Source organism: Hemicordylus capensis, chromosome 5, assembly GCF_027244095.1.
Source record: "Hemicordylus capensis ecotype Gifberg chromosome 5, rHemCap1.1.pri, whole genome shotgun sequence".
NCBI lineage: Eukaryota > Metazoa > Chordata > Lepidosauria > Squamata > Cordylidae > Hemicordylus > Hemicordylus capensis.
Genome location: NC_069661.1, coordinates 151,407,139 through 151,427,173, shown reverse-complemented (window position 1 = coordinate 151,427,173; position 20,035 = coordinate 151,407,139). Strand labels below are relative to the sequence as shown.

Below are 20,035 nucleotides of genomic sequence, written 5' to 3'. Positions count from 1 at the left end.
AGTGCTTTCTATCAGCTTTGGCTGATTCGACAGCTGCGCCCATTCCTTGAAGAGGATGACCTCAAAACAGTGGTGCACCAGCTGATAACCTCCCGGCTTGACTATTGCAATGCGCTCTACGTGGGGCTGCCTTTGTACATAGTCCGGAAACTTCAGTTAGTTCAGAATGCGGCAGCCAGATTGGTCTCTGGGGCAACCCGGAGAGACCATATTATGCCTGTCTTGAAACAATTACACTGGCTGCCGATACGTTTCCGGGCTAAATACAAAGTGCTGGTTATTACCCTTAAAGCCCTAAATGGCTTGGGTCTGAGATATCTTAGAGAGCGCCTTATTTTACATGATCCCCACCGCACGTTAAGGTCATCTGAGGAGGTCCGTCTGCAGTTACCACCGGTTTGTTTGGTAGCGACTCAGAGGCGGGCCTTCTCTGTGGCTGCTCCCGGGCTGTGGAATGCACTCCCAGCAGAAATTTGTAATCTTAATTCCTTACTGACCTTCAAGGGAGCCCTTAAAACCCATCTGTTTGGCCTGGCCTTTCAAGGTTTTTAATTATTTTTAATTGTTTTAATGCTAACCTGGTTTTCAGGGTTTTAATTGTTATGATATTTTAATTGTTTTTTAAAGATTTTTTAAAATTGGTGTTCATATTTATATCTCTGTTTTAATTGTTATTGGTTTTAATGGTTTCTGTTTTTAATTGTAAACCTCCCTGAGCCATTTTGGAAGGGCGGTATAAAAATCGAATAAATAAATAAATAAATAAACCATGGCAAGTGAAGTGTACTGAAAGGAGAATGTAGCAGAAGCCCACAGCTGCTTCTGATGCCTCCAGGGGGGAATTAGGATACATATACAGTGCCTGGAAGTATGAAACCAAATAATCAAAGTTGAATGCAATCAGGATAAGAGAGACTGAAACCTACAGCTACAGCAAAACTAATCTGCCTATAGTAGTAATCAAGGGACCCATCCAGGAGAATATGATCAATTACTCCAGTGCATCAATCCTTTGACCAGCACAGTCACCACATCCCTTAAAGAACCAGAAAGCCTGACTAAAACTTGTAGTGTCTAAAGTAGATCAAGGGGAGATGACACATCCCAGCATGCAGTGGCTCCCAACAGGTATTCAGTGAGGGTAATCCAGCAAAAGTAAGTAACAGCTAAATACAAATGAAAGCAATGGGACGTACTTCAACATGACTAATTTCAGTCCCATTGATACCAGGACTTATCCATCAGAAGATGATAATAAATCTGTGTCTGGATTGTACCTGTTAGTACCTCTCTCTCTTAGGAGAGCCTTCAGTCTGTAGGGCTCAAACAATTGAATGTTCCTCCATATACCATATCGACCATGGTATCCTTCTGGGTCGCCTGGCGGAGTTGGGGATAGGAGGCACTGCTCTGCAGTGGTTCCGCTCCTATCTCTTGGGCAGATCCCAGATGGTGGAGCTTGGTGACAGTTGCTCTTCTCAACGAGTGCTATTATATGGAGTCCCTCAGGGCTCCATTCTGTCACCAATGCTTTTCAATATTTACATGAAACCGCTGGGTGAGGTCATCAGGAGATTTGGTGCTGCGTGTTATCAGTATGCTGATGACACCCAAATCTACTTCTCGCTTTCATCTGCTTCATCAGGAAATGGCGTTCATTCCCTAAATACCTGCCTACAGGCAGTAATGGGCTGGATGAGGAATAACAAATTGAAGCTGAATCCAAGTGACAGAGGTGCTCATTGTAGGGGCTCAGAATCTGAGGGATGAGTTAGATCTCCCTGTGCTGGATGGGGTTACACTCCCCCAGAAGGAGCAGGTAAACAGCTTGGGGGTACTCCTGGATCCAGGCCTCACTCTGGTATCTCAGGTGGAGGCTGTGGCCAGGAGTGCTTTTTATCAGCTTAGGCTGATTCGACAGCTGCATCCATTCCTAGAGGAGGATGATCTCAGAACAGTGGTGCACCAGCTTGTAACTTCCAGGCTTGACTACTGTAATGCGCTCTACGTGGGGCTGCCTTTGTATGTAGTTCGGAAACTTCAGTTAGTTCAAAATGCGGCAGCAAGGCTGGTCTCCGGGGCAACCTGGAGAGACCATATTATGCCTGTTTTGAAATAGCTGCACTGGCTGCCGATATATTTCCGAGCAAAATACAAAGTGCTGGTTAGTACCTTTAAAGCCCTGAACGGCTTAGGTCCAAGTTACCTTAGAGAGCGCCTTCTTCAGTCTGATCCCCACCGCACGCTAAGATCATCTGAGGAGGTCTGGCTCCAGTTGTCACCAGCTCGTCTGGTGGCGACCCAGAGGCGAGCATTCTTTGTAGCCGCTCCTGGACTGTGGAATGTGCTTCCTGCAGACATCTGTAATTTGAAGTCTTTATTGGAATTTAGGAGAGCCCTAAAGACCTACCTGTTTGGCCTGGCCTTCCAGTGCTCTTAAATTGTTTTAAAGGGTCTTTGGTGAATCGCCCTGAGCTATTTTGTAAGGGCGGGCTAAAAATTGAATGAATGAATGAATGAATGAATAAATAAATAAATATATAGACAGTCCCCAATGTCTACGGTAGTTTTCTATGTGCAAGGAGTCTGTTTTATGGAGAAGTATCCAACTGTGTGAACCCCGACACCTGGTTGTGTGTGTGTGTGTGTGTGTGTGTGTGTGTGTGTGTGTGAGAGAGAGAGAGAGAGAGAGAGAGAGAGAGAGAGATCATTCAGTCATGTAAGCCCCCAACTGCAGTCTGAAGTGGTATAATCCAGACATAGGCTTATCATGTAATCTTCCATTTGTACAAAGTTGGCTTTAGTGATGTCTAATGTATGCTGATGGTGTCCAGAGTGTAGTCCAGTCTCATTAATTAAAATGAGAAAAGTGTGCAGAAAACTTTAACAGGTAGCAAAATAAGAGAAACTATCTGAATTTCAGTGTTTTTCATAAACAGGAATGAAAACGTAAGACAGCAGGTGAAAAGTCCTGAATGGTACATCAGATTTTTAGGCCAAGTTCCTCTTCCTCCTCTTGCTTTGACACTAGCCCTGACTTTGGTTTGCTCTGGCCACTTTCAAATTATTTGATATTATTGGGCAGCATCCATACTAACACTGCTGCCCTCACATAAGAAGGTTTTGTTTGCAAAACAGGAGAGGATCAATTTTCATTAATCTCTTCTTCCCGCTGTTGCTCCTGATGTCACCTGAAAACATGTTCCTGAGGGGATCCCAGTGCTTAGAGACATATTTCCAGGAGACGTCGAAGGGATGGGTAGGTGAAGGATCCGCAAAAACCACTCCTTCCATTGCATGAGTAAAATGTTCTTACGTGAGTCCAGCATTACTCTGGATGTTGCCCATCAATTAATGTGAGTTTTCCAAAAGCTGAACTTATTAGATCAAAGTAACACACTGTGCAAGTCAGCTCCATTAGCTCCTCTGCAAACCTTTTAAGACTTCAGCTCATTTGCTGTTTAATTCAAAAACCTTTGTAAAGTCTGAGTTGTCTTTTTGTACACCCTTACATTTGAGTTAATAGTTCAAAGTTTGTAAAACAGCCCAATCCTTTGCATATTTACTTGGAACTAAGTTCCTATGAGGACTCAGTCCCTAATAAACTAATATAGGACTACAGTCTTCATTAATTGTTATTTAGCATTTCCATATTTATCTATCAATTAGATTTAGTCCAGCTTTCAACCATCAGGTCTTCAAAATACAATTTTAATTACTTCCGAGGAGCCAAAGCAGGGAGTGGCCAGGCATTCTTCTCCTTGAGCTGCCTTTCATTAGTAGGCTTGAAAATGCTACTCTCTTTTACCTGAGGTGAAAGAATGTTTAATAGAGATCTTTCATAGCAAGCTTAGCGAAAGATGCCTAGATGAGTTAAGGTACAGAGTAGAAGAATACTTGTACTGCTCTAGCATTTCAAGTCCAGCATTATGAATTGTACTGTGTTTGCTTTTCAGCATACTTCAGGAATATGACCTGAATGAACTGAAATTGCATCTGTACTGTTTTAGGAGTAAGGATAGGTCATGGAGACTTTGACAGGAATAACTCTCATTGAATCAATTCTGCAAAAATGTCCACAGAATTCGGTTGCATGGCTGCAGGTCGAGGCACACTTACCTGGGATGACCCAGGAACATGTGCTCAGATCCCGATCATTCAGTGGGGTCATTGTGGGCAGGCTCCACTACCAATGTACAACAGTAATACCTTATAGAAGAGATGCACAACTGTACATCTTGATATTGCAAGCTTCATGCCAAAACAGATAAGAGACCAGGGGAAACCATAAATAAAAGAGAGAGAAAACAGCCACTTCCTGAATTAACCGGAGAAAGGCACTAGCACACTTTATTCTAGTATGCTACATAAAATCATTATTGACCTTTATTAGGTTCTTTAATACCAAGCATACCTTAAATTAACAAAAAATTATTGTTTGTTTCTTCAGAAAGTCAGATATTCCAACAGTTGTTTTTTTTACAATTTGTTGACATTTTAAAAAAACAACACCCCACACATTTTTGACATGTTACAATGGGATGGAATGGAAAAGTGTCCACATTTTAAGGTTAAAAACATACTTCTATTCACATATAATGACGCATGTACTTAAACCTGTTTCTGTATGTGTGTGTGTGTGTACACACACACACACACATGTATCTACACACAAATGGTAATGGAAACATCCACATCAGTTTGCAAGGTTTTTGCATTAACACTACTGGGCCACAGTGAGAAACAGGATACCAAGAGGTGTGGACTTATGCGAAAGAGATAAGAAAATAGAAGCTTCAGTGAACAAGCTTTGCTTTCATGATCTCGGTCTAAGGATCACAGCACCATTTTGGTGTCAACAAACTGAGTCATGGAATGTTTTGTTACGAGCAGATAATGTGATATATAGTGATTCCTGATTGGAGATACAGACGTTTTGGAGTATGCCCGAACTGGGTGCCTTTTGGGAACATCAAATGATGTTGAGGAAGGTGTTACAGGACCATGATGAGGTTAATATTTCCACAAGGGAAATAGGCCAATGCTGCACAAATCATCTAAAGAAAGCTAAGAACAAGGTACATGGAGGTTGAGGAGGAAATCATACAAGAAGAGATGGCACTTTGCAGAGCTAGGGCAAGTAGGGAAACAGGAACATAAAGGTTCCTGGTCCAGGAGAATCAGCAGGGTTCCATTCCCTCCATTGTATTCACATGGTTACAAGTGGCAAAGGTCATCCACCAGGGCGACAAAGACAGTTTACCTGCTAATTGAGCAAAGAGGCACCTTTTAAAGTGGTGATTCTCTTATATTTAGCAGGGTGAGAGCAACTGGCCCCAGCACAGCACCCCTCCTGTGGCTGCTGGTGGCGTCTACCTTATGTTTCTTTTTAGACTGTGAGCCCTTTGGGGACAGGGATCCATCTTATTAAATTATTATTATTTTCTCTATGTAAACCACTTTGGGAACTTTCGTTGAGAAGCAGTATATAAATATTTTTGTTTGTTCCTATCTCAAAAACAGACAGTTAGCTGAACTGGAAAGGGTTATTAATTTCATTCAGGATTGTCTGGTGCTGAGACACCACTGTGTACTCTAACATCTTGGCCCAGAATGGAAGGTTAGATAGTGGCTGGTAGTCAGTCAGGGTGAGTGGGTCCAAAGGAGATGTTTAAAGATTTGTTAGGACTATCCTTGTTAATAATTCACTATGTGATAAGGTCATGGTTTATCATCCCTTTTATCCACCTACTGAGGATTTTCTTGCATGTGACAAATCAGAGATATATTGGAGTGTTGACAAGAAGAGGTTTAGGATTGCACTACGTGATGCAGACCTTTTTGGATATTACTGTAATTTCTGTTGTACCAAAATTATGGCTGTAGTGATCATGGAACACAACATAATCCATGGAAGAAGGAATAATGACAATACAGATAAAAAATCCTCTATACAGTATATGAGACTAATGGGTGACTTTGGTTTAACAATCCTGGCAAATGAAAACAAATATTGAAACATGATCCCAAACTCCATAAAAATCTCAATTTGATGGTGAAACACCACATTATAAGAAACATGGGATGCTGTTGAAAACAGCTCTATGCCAAATAGAGATGTGCACGGAACCGGTTTGGCCCCTTTTTCCTGGAGCGCCGAACTGGTTTGGTCTGCCGGTGTTTGAGCTGGTTCGAAGGGTGGGGGATTGCTTTAAGGGACAGGGAAGGTACTGCCTACCTGTCAGTCCCCCTGCCATCTCCCCCCACAGCACTCCAAAGAAGTGGGCATGTTGGGCTGCAGCATTCTTGCTTGTAGCCCTGATCAACGTCACCACACTCACGGTCGACGTGTGTGCCGTGCACGTGCACATCGGCCATGAGTGTGGCGACGCTGATCATCAGGGCTGCAAGCAGGAACACTGCAACCCAGCATGCCTGGTTTTTAGGAGAGAGTCAGTTAGAGGAGGAAAAGCAGCGGGGCGGGGGCTGAAAGGGAGGCAGCGCATTCCTTCTCCCTTAATGCAACCCTTCCCCACCCTCCCGGGAGCACCAAACTGGTTCCGTGCACATCCCTAATGTCAAATTCTCCCTCTTCACTGTAAAATCAATTTCAGCTTCCCTCATGTCCTGAAATGGTTACATGAAATGTTTTCTCCACACACTCTATATAATTGTCTGCCATTGGCAGAGAAACATGGTAGGATGCTGTATTACACTTTACAATGGTGGAGACGTAAAGCGGGAGATGTAAACGAGGCTGCCATTTTGGACAGCAGCCCTGTGTTTCTTGTAACATGCAGTTCTACCCCTTATGACTGTTTTGTTTATTTGAAACATCTGATATCTAGAGCCCCTGGGTATCCTCATGGCAGTTACAGGTACACGCGACAATATGTAAACACTATTCCTGTTCAAACCTTGGATTTTTTGGACATTTAGATTTTCTTCCAGGCCACTCAAGACGAATGAGGGTTACACTGTAGTTCCATTGACTTTGGTTTCAGTCCTTGATGAGCCATTTTGCCTTGGGAACTTCAAAAGTGAATCATGTTATATAGCTGAGCTGTGGAAAACTGCCATGAATAGCTATTTAAGTTGTAGAACAATGTAATAAGTAACTTCATCTGGCAAACACTTTATGTAGAGCACTGGAATACTACAGTGCTAAGGGCTATATAAACATCTAGGGGGAAAGTAGTTTATTTAGTCAAATAACCCTTATTTATATATTGATAGCATGTCCATAGACATTTTAAGCAGAGAGATGAGAGTCCTAAGATGTATTTTAAAACACAAACTGCTTTATACATATATATATATATATCTTTAAACATGTAACAATGTAAAACCTAGTTTAGCAGAAAATCCTTTCCTATTACAGAGAACTTCTCTTATGCTAGATGCAGTGATATACAAAAGTTGGACAGAATAAGAAGCATTGAATACCATCTGTGGTAAGCAGTTACCAGTTTCTATCTGGTATAAGTAATTAGTACACATTGTGTGGCATAAGTATGGTGCACTGCGTTGTTATTATTAGGGACTTTACTTGTAGCTGTAATTTATCATTTAAGCCAAGTTTTCTTAATGCAGCAGAGGAGTAAACAGATGAGAGCTTTAGCATCTGCTGAAGCTAATTCTACATCACTGAGCATAAAAGCCACCTACTACAAAATTCATTTTCTCCAGAATTACTTCTCACACCTCTTATCTGGTCTTCCCATTCAAACTGATTTCAAGAATGAACTGGTACAATTTGAAACCTTAAGAACAGTAAAGGTTGCGACAAAGTCAGAATAAGTTTAGGTATATACTTTTGGCCTCACGTGAGACAACAGAATATGTAGCAGTCCAGAGTTAGCTCTAATTGCTCTCTACTTTGTTCTGCTTGGAGTAACTATTGGACCCAGGGGTGTAGCTATAATTGAGTGGATGGGTTCAAAGAACCCGGGTCCCCCAGCTCCTGAGGGCCTCCCAGATCCCTCCCTCCCTATTTTCTTCATTATCTTTCTCACTCTGAGCGGCCGCCGGAGAGAGGGGCAAACATGGGCCCTTTCTTCCCTAGCTATGCCCCTAATTAGACCCCAGAATCTAGCCAGGAGTTTCCTCATTGCTATTTGTAAAGAACCCTCATTTACTATTCATATGACAAGAATCTTATGCTTCATAGCAGCTCTATATTATTACATTTCAAATGCACCCCCCCCAATTGTTTATGAACTTACAGTGTTATAGTTTCCAAAATGGTAGCTCTTACAACAGTGGCTCCCAAATGTTTTAGGTTGTGTAGACTTTGCAAAATGTTATATCAAGTACATTCCCCCAGCTCTTCAAATTTGGACATCGACAACCTGATCCCATCCCAATCAGGGCCGACTCAAATATGAGGCACAGTGAAGTGCTTCATGAGGAAGATTTTGGGTTCCTATACACTGTGGAAAGGGACAGGATAGGCACAATTACACACAGTTTTTCTTAAGTATTTCCCTCCTCGTCAGTGAGATTTTGTGTACCAGTTTGGGAGCCGCCATCTTGCAGCCCATGCACCTTTGTAGAATGAGAAATCTAGTCAAAAACAGCAGCTGTTGAGATGTACCTTTGCTATAGACAGAGTAAACAGGACATGAAAGCAAGGGAAACCAAGAAGAGTTGTGTTTCTGACTAACTAGTTGTACCATGAAGAACAAATTAGATGCAGAAATGGTGGGCTCAAAGATACACCATTTCTTCTGTCACAAAAATAAGCCAGTCTTGTTTGTAAAGATGCTGAATTGAAGGCAATGTCCTATCAGCTTCCTGGCTACTGGAATAAGAATTCTCTGAGTTAGCTTCCTCTGCTCTATGAAATGTTTTATCTTAAGCACTCTGCTTTTCAGTCAAATAATTAAAAAAAAGTTTACAAACCTCCTTAATGCATGTACATTAATATGTTTATCTAGCGACAACTACACCCCTTTTAAGTTTATTTCTCTTATGTGACTTTTCATGCATGCCTCCTGAATGCTACATTCAGTGACAGTTTTTAATGAGCTGGTGGGTAAATCCATGATTGAATCTCTCTCTAGAGGACCTCTTGCATGTCTGGCTGGTCTATGTTTAGAAGGCAGTTCTCGGCAATCAGACATTTTTACACTCATCAACATTCTTCATCACAGGCTTCCTTCCAAGCTTCTTCTCGTTTAATGTTGATGTACAAAAGCTGTTACTCGGTTTTGTTTTGTGCTCATTCTAGTGAGGATTGGCTTAGCAGAACTGCAAAACACAGAGAGAAAGAAAGAGAAGCAGGTTTAATGCTGGAGATCACATAAATAACAGTGGCATTCCTAGGGTTTCATGCACCATTGTCCTCTGATACGGAAACATTGTATTGCCAGTTGTCCTGAAAGTTGTCATCCTGAACTCAAGCTAAGGTAGAAATCCCTGGGATAAAATAAAAGTCCATATATGTGTGCATACCAATTTATTATTTATTTGTAGCTCAATTTTGTAAACCGCCCAGAGAACTTGTGTTTTGGGCGGTATAAAAACATGTTAAATAAATAAAATAAAATAAAATAAAATAAAATTATTATTTGAGGGCTCAGCGCAAGTAGCGGTATAAACACAATTCCCTGACCAAAAGGTTCAGGAGCCATATTAGATGGAAGTCAGAGGGGAAGGTGAAAGGCTAGGGACTGGCTCACAGACACACATACATCACTTGGTTTTCTACACTTAATGACTCTTCACATGATGAGCAGTGCTGAATGTGTGAACTGACTTAACTGAAAAGCAGAGTCTATCTCTAAGAGTCTATTTCTCATGTTATATTGATGATAGTCCAGTCACATACAGAAGTTATTATTTCATGCTAAAGTCATCAAGTGAAGATCACGCATATATAAACTAGGCCAAAATCAAAACATGACTCAATCTCTAACCTCCCACATCTCCCAGCCACAATTTAGCTCTTTCACTCACACTTCTGCTTCCTAATTCAATTGTTCATCTAGCCCCTCTCACAGTAGGGACTTCATTAAATTAAATTAAATTAAATTAAATTAAATAGTTATATTTCAATACCACCCCATCTATCAGTTCTGGGTGGTTCACAACAACAACAAAACAACAACATAGTCAATTAAAACCAAATCAGAACCCCAAACAATAGCAAAATTAAAAACAGTTTTAAAAACCCACAAAGAAGTAGGTTTTAACAGCTCTTTATTCTTGTAACAACCCTAAAAAGTAGGTTTGGCTGAGCCGTAGGGAGGCTATTCAAACGACGGGAGAAAACCGGGCTAGCGGAGGCTAGCCTGATTTTCTCCCATCATGAGAACCATTGGGCTCGGCTGCGAGCCCGGTGGTTCTTCAGTGGGTGACCCGCTTAAATAACCCTCCCCTAAGCCCAGGTTAGCGGAGCGAGTGCTCTGCTAACCCAGGCTCTATGACCATGAGTTGCTGCAGTGCAGCTCCATGCCACGGCAACTCATTTAGACCCTCGACCGGGAGGCTTAAAAGCAGCCTCCCGGCTCGGGGGTCTCTCCAGCATGCCCTGCGTGCTGGAGCTTCTGGGGGCAGCGCAGAGTGGAGCCAGCAGTCGTGTGGGTGGCTGGTTCGGCCACCCAGAGCAGACTGCTGGGCCGTCTGTGGGGAGACCGGGCTAAGCCCGCACTCCCCGCTAACCCTGCCGAGGTGGTTCCCACTGATCGTGGGAACTGCCTCAGGGACTTTCTGAAATCCACCTGGTGAGCTTCATGATGAGAATTCGACCCCAGATCATCACAGTCTGTCAGTTCAGGTACAGTTCTAGCAAATGGTCGGTGTCTTCAGCCAACTGAACAGAACAAAGGAACCAGTATTCTCTCTAATTTTTTTCATCTGTGTGTAGAATGGGTTTTGTTCTGGGCAGCAGCATGTGTGCAAGGCAGTGTGTGTGCAAATGCTTTCAGAGTGGGGCCTTCCTGATTCAGCCTGAGCGGGATCTAAAATTAACTGAGCAGCCATCAAGAAACTTGCAAGCGTGCACACATGTGCATGCCTTAGAGGGAACACTGAAAGGAACTCACCTATATATCAAAGGATTTTAATGGGAATTTGTTAAGATAATAGGAACAGGAATAGATATAAGAATCAAGTAAGAATTGATGGCGCATACCTTGGGAAAGACCCATGTTCGTTCAGGTAAAGCTGAATAGATACAGTAAATAGTTTAGTACTTCTAAGTACATATATATGCACATAGGACAAACCACAAGAGGAAGTGAAGAACAAGGGTATTCACTAAACATTCGCTTTCAAAGTGTTTAGGAGAGATAAGAAAATGCTAAAATCATCTTATTGTTTGGAGGGAGGGAACCCCTGTATTTGCTGCTACCTTTTGTTTATGGGGTATGTGTGTGTCAGGGAGAGACATGCTATTTCTGCGCAAGCTCAGAAATGCTAATATCCTGGGTGACTCAGTTGTTTTATATGGCAACTCATATTCCCGCTCCATGGGATGATAAAGAGGTCAAAAGAAACAGAAGTTGTACAAATCTATCAATTAATTTGGATTGCACTGGATTCAGAATAGTGGCATAGTGTCACTGGCGGCCCCTCTCCACCCTGCCACCCCAGCCACGTCCCCTGCATCTGACATCAGATGCAGGGAGCATGGCCATATTAGCAAATGGGGCTGCACACCCCATTTGGAAGTAAAATTTGGCCAGTGACACATTTGCAGTGTGGCTAGGATGGCTTCTCCCTGTTTGTAAAAGGAGAGAGAGGCATTCCCAACCAGGCTGGGATCCCTGGCTGAAACCTCACAAAATCAGAGCTGCGTGGCTCCGTTTTTATGAAGTTTCAGCCAGTGCTGGGCTCCCAGCCTGGCTGCAAATGCCTCTCCCTGTTTTACTTCCAAATGGAGCATGTGGCCCTGTTTGCTAATATAGCCACGGCTCCTGCCACTGAAGCATAGTGGTCCAGGTCCTTTGAACCTGTTTGCTCAATGGCTGCTTCACCCCACTTCAAAACGTTAGGGCTAGTTGTCGGATTTTACCCCACTTCCTCCCACGCAGTCTGGGTTTCACCCAGGAAAATACGTTTTAAAACACCACAGAAAATTACATTGGGGTGTGTGTGGAATCCATAGGCACTACACATGCACACAAACACACACATGTACTCCCTCCTTTCTCTTAACTACCCGGCACAGTTGAATATGCCAACTGGAAGCAGGAGGCAGGGGTTTCCTCTGCAGGCCTATTGGCCAGAAATGGGCAGAATGGATTCGGAGGGAGCTGGCTGATTAAACAAACCAATGTTTGAAAAACTTTAATGAAAAATAATCAACCATAATAAAAACTAGCAATGTGAATGGCTCTGATTTATGCTTCTTCACACTTATACACACTTTATAAATTCTCATGCTAACTTACACGACTTTCTCCGGCAGTAAAACCACAGTCTGGGAAACCTGAAGGAGGAATTGGGTCTGGGGGATGGGGTGGGGATGTATGCTTTAAGGTTGAAAAGTTCTCTCCCTATTGGATAGAGCCTTGAACAGAAGTACTCATCCTGGAGGTGGGGAGGCACTGCAAACATTTGTTGCAGGTTCCATTTCTTCCTTCTAATAAGCAGGTGAACCTGTGCTGATTAGTTTGGAGGCAAAATGGGGCCAACTAGAAGAACCAATTTCAAAGTGTGCAGCGGCTGCTGGGGCCACCTCCAGTTCTTTCTGGGGCTGTTGCTGTGATGGGCACCTGGCAGTGGGCCTCCGACCCATGCAGTGCTCCCTATCTCCCCGCTGCTGCAGACACCCAGTGGTGTCCCATGTGGTGGCAGCAGCCACAGTCACCTATCCTGGCTGCTCAGTCAGGAAGGGTACTGCCACGTGTGGGGGGAGAAGTAGCACCACAGTGGGGTGCTGCCAGGTGGGGGAGGGTTTTTGGCCCAAACACGGGCTGCCTATGCCCGCCCTACACCACTGGGGCCGACTTCAAGAAAACAGAGAATTCTGCATGTTTGAGGGAATGCTGAGGGAAGGCAAAAGAAGACGACTTGGTCAAGCTACCCCCAAGGGGAGCACACACTTTAAAAAGGGAAAATGTACAGGCTAATACATATGGGTCTGGGGTGTGTGTCAGGATTGTTGTTTTTTTCGTTTAGAGGAAGACCTTGTAAACAGAAAGAAAAAGCAGAGGAGAGAGGGAGGGGAAACTCCTGTATTCCGGGAATGCACATTTTCACCACAACAGCCGTCACTTCGGCCACAGCCACCGAAGTTGCTAGCAGCAGCAAAGCACACAAAGTTAGTGTTGGCAGCAGCCTGTCAAATGAAATGTATGTGCAGAGAGGAAAAACTGGCTGGCAGGTGGGTAACCTGGGCTCTTTCCATATTAGCGCCTGCAATGGGGTCATGACGTATTTCTGAAGTGTGCTTGTGCACTTCCTGTGTTGTGACACCACAGTCCCTATGCTAACAACAGGGTGCCATTCACATTTCAGATGCCTTGTTCCGAATTTAATCGCTGTGTTATAGTGCTACCACATTGTGTATCTGGAGTAAAGAAGTTGCTTCCCCCCACCAGGTTGTTAGTTTTGCTATTTACATTTTGAATGCGATTTGCCTGTTGAGTGGCTAATCTGGAAAGCACCCAGGGCAGACACTGTTGGACCCTGCCTAAAAAAGGAATGGGATGGAGAAGAGTTTAAGAAGGTGAACAAGCATCATCTTCTTTCTCACTGGGGAATTTGTCAGGGGAGAAAAAACTGTGTGTGACTGAATATTTTATTTATTTATTTATTTATTTTTGCATTTTTATACCGCCTTTCGTTAAAAGATAGCCCCAAGGCGGTTTACAAAAGTTAAAAACATACAGTAAAAACACAATTAAAACATCATGCTAAAAGTATAAAAACATATAAAAACAGACATAAAACAATACAACAAATAAAAACACCCAGAAGCAGCAGTAAAAATGATTATGTAAAAGCCTGGGTAAAAAGCCAAGTCTTTACAAGCTTTCTAAAAGCCGTGACGGAGTCCGAGGAACGAATGGCCACTGGGAGAGCATTCCAGAGTCTGGGGGCAGCAACAGAGAAGGCCCTGTCCCGAGTGCACGACAGCCGGGCCTCTCTCATTGTCGGCACCCGGAGCAGGGCCCCCTCAGATGTCCTCGTCAAGCAGGCAGCAACCCTTGGGAGCAGGCGGTCCCTCAAATACCCCGGGCCCAAACTGTTTAGGGCTTTAAAGGTCAAAACCAGCACCTTGAATTGGACCCGGAAACGAACCTGTAGCCAGTGCAGCTCTTTCAAAATGGGGGTGATATGTTCCCAACGGGCAGCTCCGGATAAAACCCTCGCTGCCGCGTTTTGCACTAGCTGCAGTTTCCGGATATTCTTCAAGGGCAGCCCCACGTAGAGCGCGTTACAGTAATCCAGCCGTGACGTGACTAAGGCGTGGGTAACCGTGGCCAGATCTGCCTTCTCGAGCTGGCGCACCAGCCGAAGCTGTGCGAAGGCACCCCTGGCCACCGCCTCCACCTGAGCTTCCAAAAGCAGAGCCGGGTCCAGTAGTATACATACATACATACATACATACAGAGAGCCAGTGGGGTGTAGTGGTTAGAGTGCTGGACTAGGACCGGGGAGACCCAAGTACAAAACCCCATTCAACCAAAATACTAGCTGGGTGACTCTGAGCCAGTCACTTCTCTCTCAGCCTAGCCTACTTCACAGGGTTGTTGTGAAAGAGAAACTTAAGTATGTAGTACATCACTCTGGGCTCCTTGGAGGAAGAGCGGGATATAATAATAATAATAATAATAATAATAATAATAATAATAATAATACATTGTGAGAAGATTGCTGTTACTGGGTTGTTCACACACCACCTAACATAAGACACAGCACTATAACTACAAAGGCAATTGACTATAAAACAATTGCTTCCTCAGGAGAGGGCTCAGTTGTCCTTGAGCCATACTTTTCCCTGTCAGGGGCAGGTTCTTTTGCCCCTCCCCTTTATTCCCACCCCCAAAGTAAAATTTTCTGGCATGCTGCATTGTGGCCTGCCTGAGGGAGAGAAAGAATAGAGAAACCACTTGCACTGGGGATACCCTAGAACATTTATTTGCAAGTCTTAATCTGTGACTATGTAATGTATGAAGCATTATGTATGAAGAGGCGTCTAAAAAGAGATAGCATACCCAACAAAGATTAAAAATGGATAGCTTTTACCACAAGTTTATAGTCCGAGCACACATGGAAAAGGGCAGAGGGAGAAAATCATATGGGGAGGATCTGAGCAATGAGAGTCCTTAACTGTTTGTTGAGGAAGATTCAGGAGACAGGAAAGGCATTCTAGTAATAAGGAGAAGCTGAGGGAAATGCACAGAAGCAGGAGACAGAGGTGGAAATCTCAGGCTTAAAAAGACTTATGGCAGATGACTGGAGAGGAAGAGGAGGTAGAAAAAGCAAAATACAAGTTGAAAGGTGGAAAGGAGCAAAATAATGGAAACAAAGAGAGTAGCAAAAACTTGATCTGAAGACAAGAGGCCATTGTAAGGAATGATATAGAGAAGGGGACTGATAGCTCAGTGAGTGACAACACCAAGGGAATATTCAGTGTTCAGCAGCAGTAAAAAAAGGCAAATTCTTGTTGAGGTTATTAGGGAAGTGTTTGAAAATAAAATAGCATAATGATCTTGTATAATGCTATAACATATCCACATTTGGAATACTATGCACCATTCTGGTTGCTCCATCTCAAAAAAGATATTTGTAGAACTGGGCAAGATGAAGAAAAATGCAGCTAAAACAATCAAGGAGTTAGGGGCAGCTTCCTTATAAGGAAAGGCTAAAGCATTTGTTACATTTAGAAACAAAAGACGACTATAGGACATGATAGAGGTATATAAAATTCTAAACAATGTGGAGAAAGTGGAAAGAGATATTTTGCTTCCTCCCATAATACAAGAACTTAGGGTCACCCAATGAAACTGAATGACTGTAGATTCAGGGGGAGAGAGAAGAAAATACACAAGAAAAGACAGAAGACATTATGATAATATTAATGATATAATGATCACAGTGCAACATTAACATATGGACTTTTTTGGCACAAGATGTGGTGATGGCCACAGGCTTTAAGCATGGATTAGACAAATTTGTGAGCAATCCAATGACAATCAGAAATATCCACCAATAATTAACTTTCATGGCTAGTTTCATGTATTTTACTTAATGTGGATAACATTTTAATGTACAGTGCATATATCAAATGAAAGCTTTGAAAGACTGTTGCACTTATTCAATTGTGTTCCTGTTCTGAAATTTTTACACTTCAGTGTAAAACCATGATGCAAAACCATGAGAGTTTTGATTTTTCAGAGTTTTAAAAAGTTGTATGTTGCTGTTTTATTTGTATTTGGTTTTTATTAATTGTAATTTTGTCTGTCTTTTGTTTTTCAAGGGCAGGATATAAATACAAAAATAAATTATAAAGCTGTTCTATTTGTAGATGGGTTTTTTTTTAAAAAAAAAGACTTGTTTTTTTAAGGACAGGATAGAAATCTAGCAAACAAATGCTATGACAAATGGTCTTTGAAATGATGGAAAACTTGAAATGCATTTAGAAACAGCGAAAAACAGTGAATTAGGATATTTTAAATTGTTCCACTCTTTCTAACTTTGACATTTTATAAAGCCTCATCTTCAAAATTGTGTCAGCAAATATAAGAACCAGAAATATAAGGCCAGTTCACACAACCATGTTTATTGCCTTAGCATTCTCATCACAGGATGAATCTGTCAAAAAAACACAGTGAGGCTCTTTTCACGATCGGTTAGAAGAGCCTGGATGCGGTTTGCGAGGAGAGCGGGCTAAGCCCGCTCTCCCAGCAGACGAGCAGGGAAGCTTGGGCGGCTGCAGCGGCTGCCCACACAACCACCGGCTCCGTTACGGAGCCAGCGAGGGCTGTGGGGATCGGCCCCCGGAAGCTCCAGCATGCCCTCCGTGAGCGCACAGGGTATACTGGAGAGACCCCTGAGCCGGGAGGCTGCTTTTTAGCCTCCTGGTCGGGGGTCTACTCCTGAGTTGCCATGGTGCGGCAACACACGAGCACAAAGACGGGGTTAGTGGAGCACTTGCTCCACTAGCCTTGGCTAAGGGCAGGGGCAATTAAGCGGGTTACCTGCTTGTAAACCACCAGGATCGCCTGCGAGCTGGTGGTTTACACAGCCAGTAAAAATCAGGCTAGGCTCTCCTAGCCCGATTTTTGCTGGTTGTGAGAATAGCCCCAGTGTGTGTTATTTGCCAGGGCTAGCATTTGCCAGGGCTTGTATTGGGGGATCTGTGGCATCCAGTTTTTGTTTCTCCCTGCCTAGAGAGGGAGAGGTCAGCTAGGGCTGTGGGAGGGCCCACATTCCTGTGAGCCACATTCCTGTGTCTTAGTTTGAAGCCTACTCTCTATGAAAGTGGCAAAGGCCCAAAAGCTTAGTGAACAGAGCTTAGCCAACAGGGATAGCAAACAGGGCATTGGAGTTTTGTGTGGAGTTTAGCGGGGAAGTGTGCAGGGGAGCCTGAAAAGAGCCCCTTTGATGACAAGGAGCCAAGTGGGAAGAGAAGGTAAGTACTACTCCCTCCTGCATATTCTTGAGAAAGGCTGTTTGGACAGTTAAATAGCTGACCAATATAGCTGAAACCTATCTTTCTAATAAACTATCTCTAAATACTGTAAACTGCCAACAAAACCAGTTATGAAAACAGAAAGTCAGCAGGGGAGGGGGCACTTCCCAGTATATTTCACAGAGTGTCACATGTATGACTATTTGCTCCATGGGCAGAAATCATGGGTGTGTGCTTGGTACAAGGAGCTCCTGGCTCTCAGGGAACAAGTTTGTTCCCTTAAGACCAAGGTGGCGGATCTGGAGAAGCTCAGAGAGACAGAGAGGCATGCGGATGAGACCTTCAGGGATGTGGTAGAGGCATCCCACTCCAAGGCTGATAGCTCTTCTACTGTCGGAGAGAATGACGGTCTTGGGGAAGGAGGACATCAGTGTGAGGAAGAGGGAAATGCTCTTTTAGAAGGGACCCCTTCCGTGGATGATGAGCCCATATCCTCTCACACAGGGGATACTCCTTTGGGAGGTAGGGGCCTCCTTGTAGTGGGCGATTCGATCATTAAAGGTATAGAAAGATGGGTTTGTGATCTGTATGTTGACCGCACAGTGACTTGCCTGTCTAGTGAGAAGGTTGCGGACATCACGGAGCATTGGCACCAAAGATATGGGGAAATGTAGTCGGGAGGTCATGGAAGCCAAATTTAGGCTGATAGGTAGCATATTGAAGTCCAGGATCCTCAAGGTAGCATTCTCAGAACTGCTACCTGTTCCACGTGCAGGTACAGTGAGACAGGCAGAGCTGAGGGGTCTCAAGGCATGGATGAGATGTTGGTGCCGGGAGGAGGGGGATGCCCCAGAGGCATCTGGTGGGCCACTGTGTGAAACGGGATGCTGGACTAGATGGGCCTTGCGCCTGATCCAACAGGGCTGTTCTTATGTTCTTATGTTCTAAAGGTACTTTAAGATAGAGGGGCAAGATTCCAGAAATGAGAGAAAGGGATAGGTTCAGCCCTGAAGAAGCCGGGCAAGAGGCTATATGACCTGTCTTGGAAAGGAACACTAAGGTGGTCTGCTGGAGTCTCTTGTTGCAGTCTTCTGGGGTCCAGAGTGAGAGGCCCTGAAATGTTTTGCAGTGGGAGTCCCAGGTGTAATATACACAAGGAAGCACATGGAATTAGGGATACCTATATCCCAAAATGTGCCGTGAGGGCACTTGTCTTTTGTTCTGCTCTGTTGAACAGGGGAGCTCATACAACCTTTTTTTGGGAATGCATTGTGTCTTAGTCCTTCATGGTAGGATAGGAATGTGTGTGAATCGCCTATGGCATTCAAGGATGATTATGACAATTGGAATGTGCAGGTGCATTTAAAGAATATCCTGTGCTGGGACTGACTCTCCCAATAATTCTATCAACAGTTTCAATAGGCACACTTTCAAAATTACATCTCTTACTCATCCGTATTGTAATGGAGGCTGCAGATAAGAAACTTGTCTAATCTGTCTTTTCTCCCTGGCCTCATGGCCAGGTATTGTCTCTCTTTGCGAGAGGAAGAGGGAAGTTTAGATTTCATTCCAAGGCTGAAATGCCAGACACTTCCAGTAGCTAGTCCTGGGAGTCTGCTTAGCTGGGCACCCCTCATAGTGAGTGTGAAGCTAATCCCCTTTCCAATTTGTGGGGCTTCCAGCCAAATCTAAGGGTGACCAGTCCACTGCTAACTAAGCGACTTGTCCTCATGTATAACATAGACTGGGAGCTCACATTGCAGTGCAACTCCTGAACATAGCAAAAGTGCAACCTCCAAGCCTGGAGATGCAGTTGCAACCAGGGAGGCTTCTGGGAGCGGGCAGAATAAGATCAGCTGGTAACAATCCCTAAGCATTTTCTGGAGGAGAGGCAAGTCCATTCTATTTGGAAAAGCATTTGCACTTAAGGATAAACTAGGGTTTACTTTAGCTTAATATTTTAATGTACATTTAATTATGGGATAGGACAGCTTGGCCCCTGACTGTGTATTCTCCATGCTAAAAAAAACCCCATTAAATACTGCATCCAGGCCACCCAAGATAAGTGTAAAAACACCTGAATTCTATAACCTGCTTACATTTTGCAAACTTATATAATCTATTGTGCAATCCTGCCACTTTACATAGTTTATCCAGGTATTGTTAGGAGCAAAGGACACTGAAGACTCATGCCCAACTACTCAAACTTGTATTCAGCCATGTTTGGGTATCTGGGATTTCAGCAGCTGAAAATTCTCAGCTGAATTTTAATTTTAAGTCTGCACCCATTACCAAATGCTGTGCTTTTTCTGTGCTCTCACAGTATTGCCATGCCAAGGTACAGACAGAGTTTGAGGAGCAACTCCCAAGTTTTTTGGGGGGCGAGGAAAAACTGGGGGGGACACACGATATGCTGGGGGAGACACAAAAACACTTTTTAATATG

At 43.6% G+C, this 20,035-nt stretch overlaps 1 protein-coding gene across 1 annotated transcript in view; it reads right to left on the bottom strand.

Annotated features, from left to right (window-relative positions):
- Positions 1 to 7,281: 7,281 nt before the first annotated feature.
- The window catches only part of LHFPL3 (LHFPL tetraspan subfamily member 3), a 442,507-nt gene continuing 429,753 nt past the window's right edge, over positions 7,282 to 20,035 (bottom strand). The window contains exon 4 of the mRNA XM_053254159.1: positions 7,282 to 9,252. The gene's annotated coding sequence lies outside the window, so the exon portion shown is untranslated. The remainder of the gene's footprint in view (positions 9,253 to 20,035) is intronic.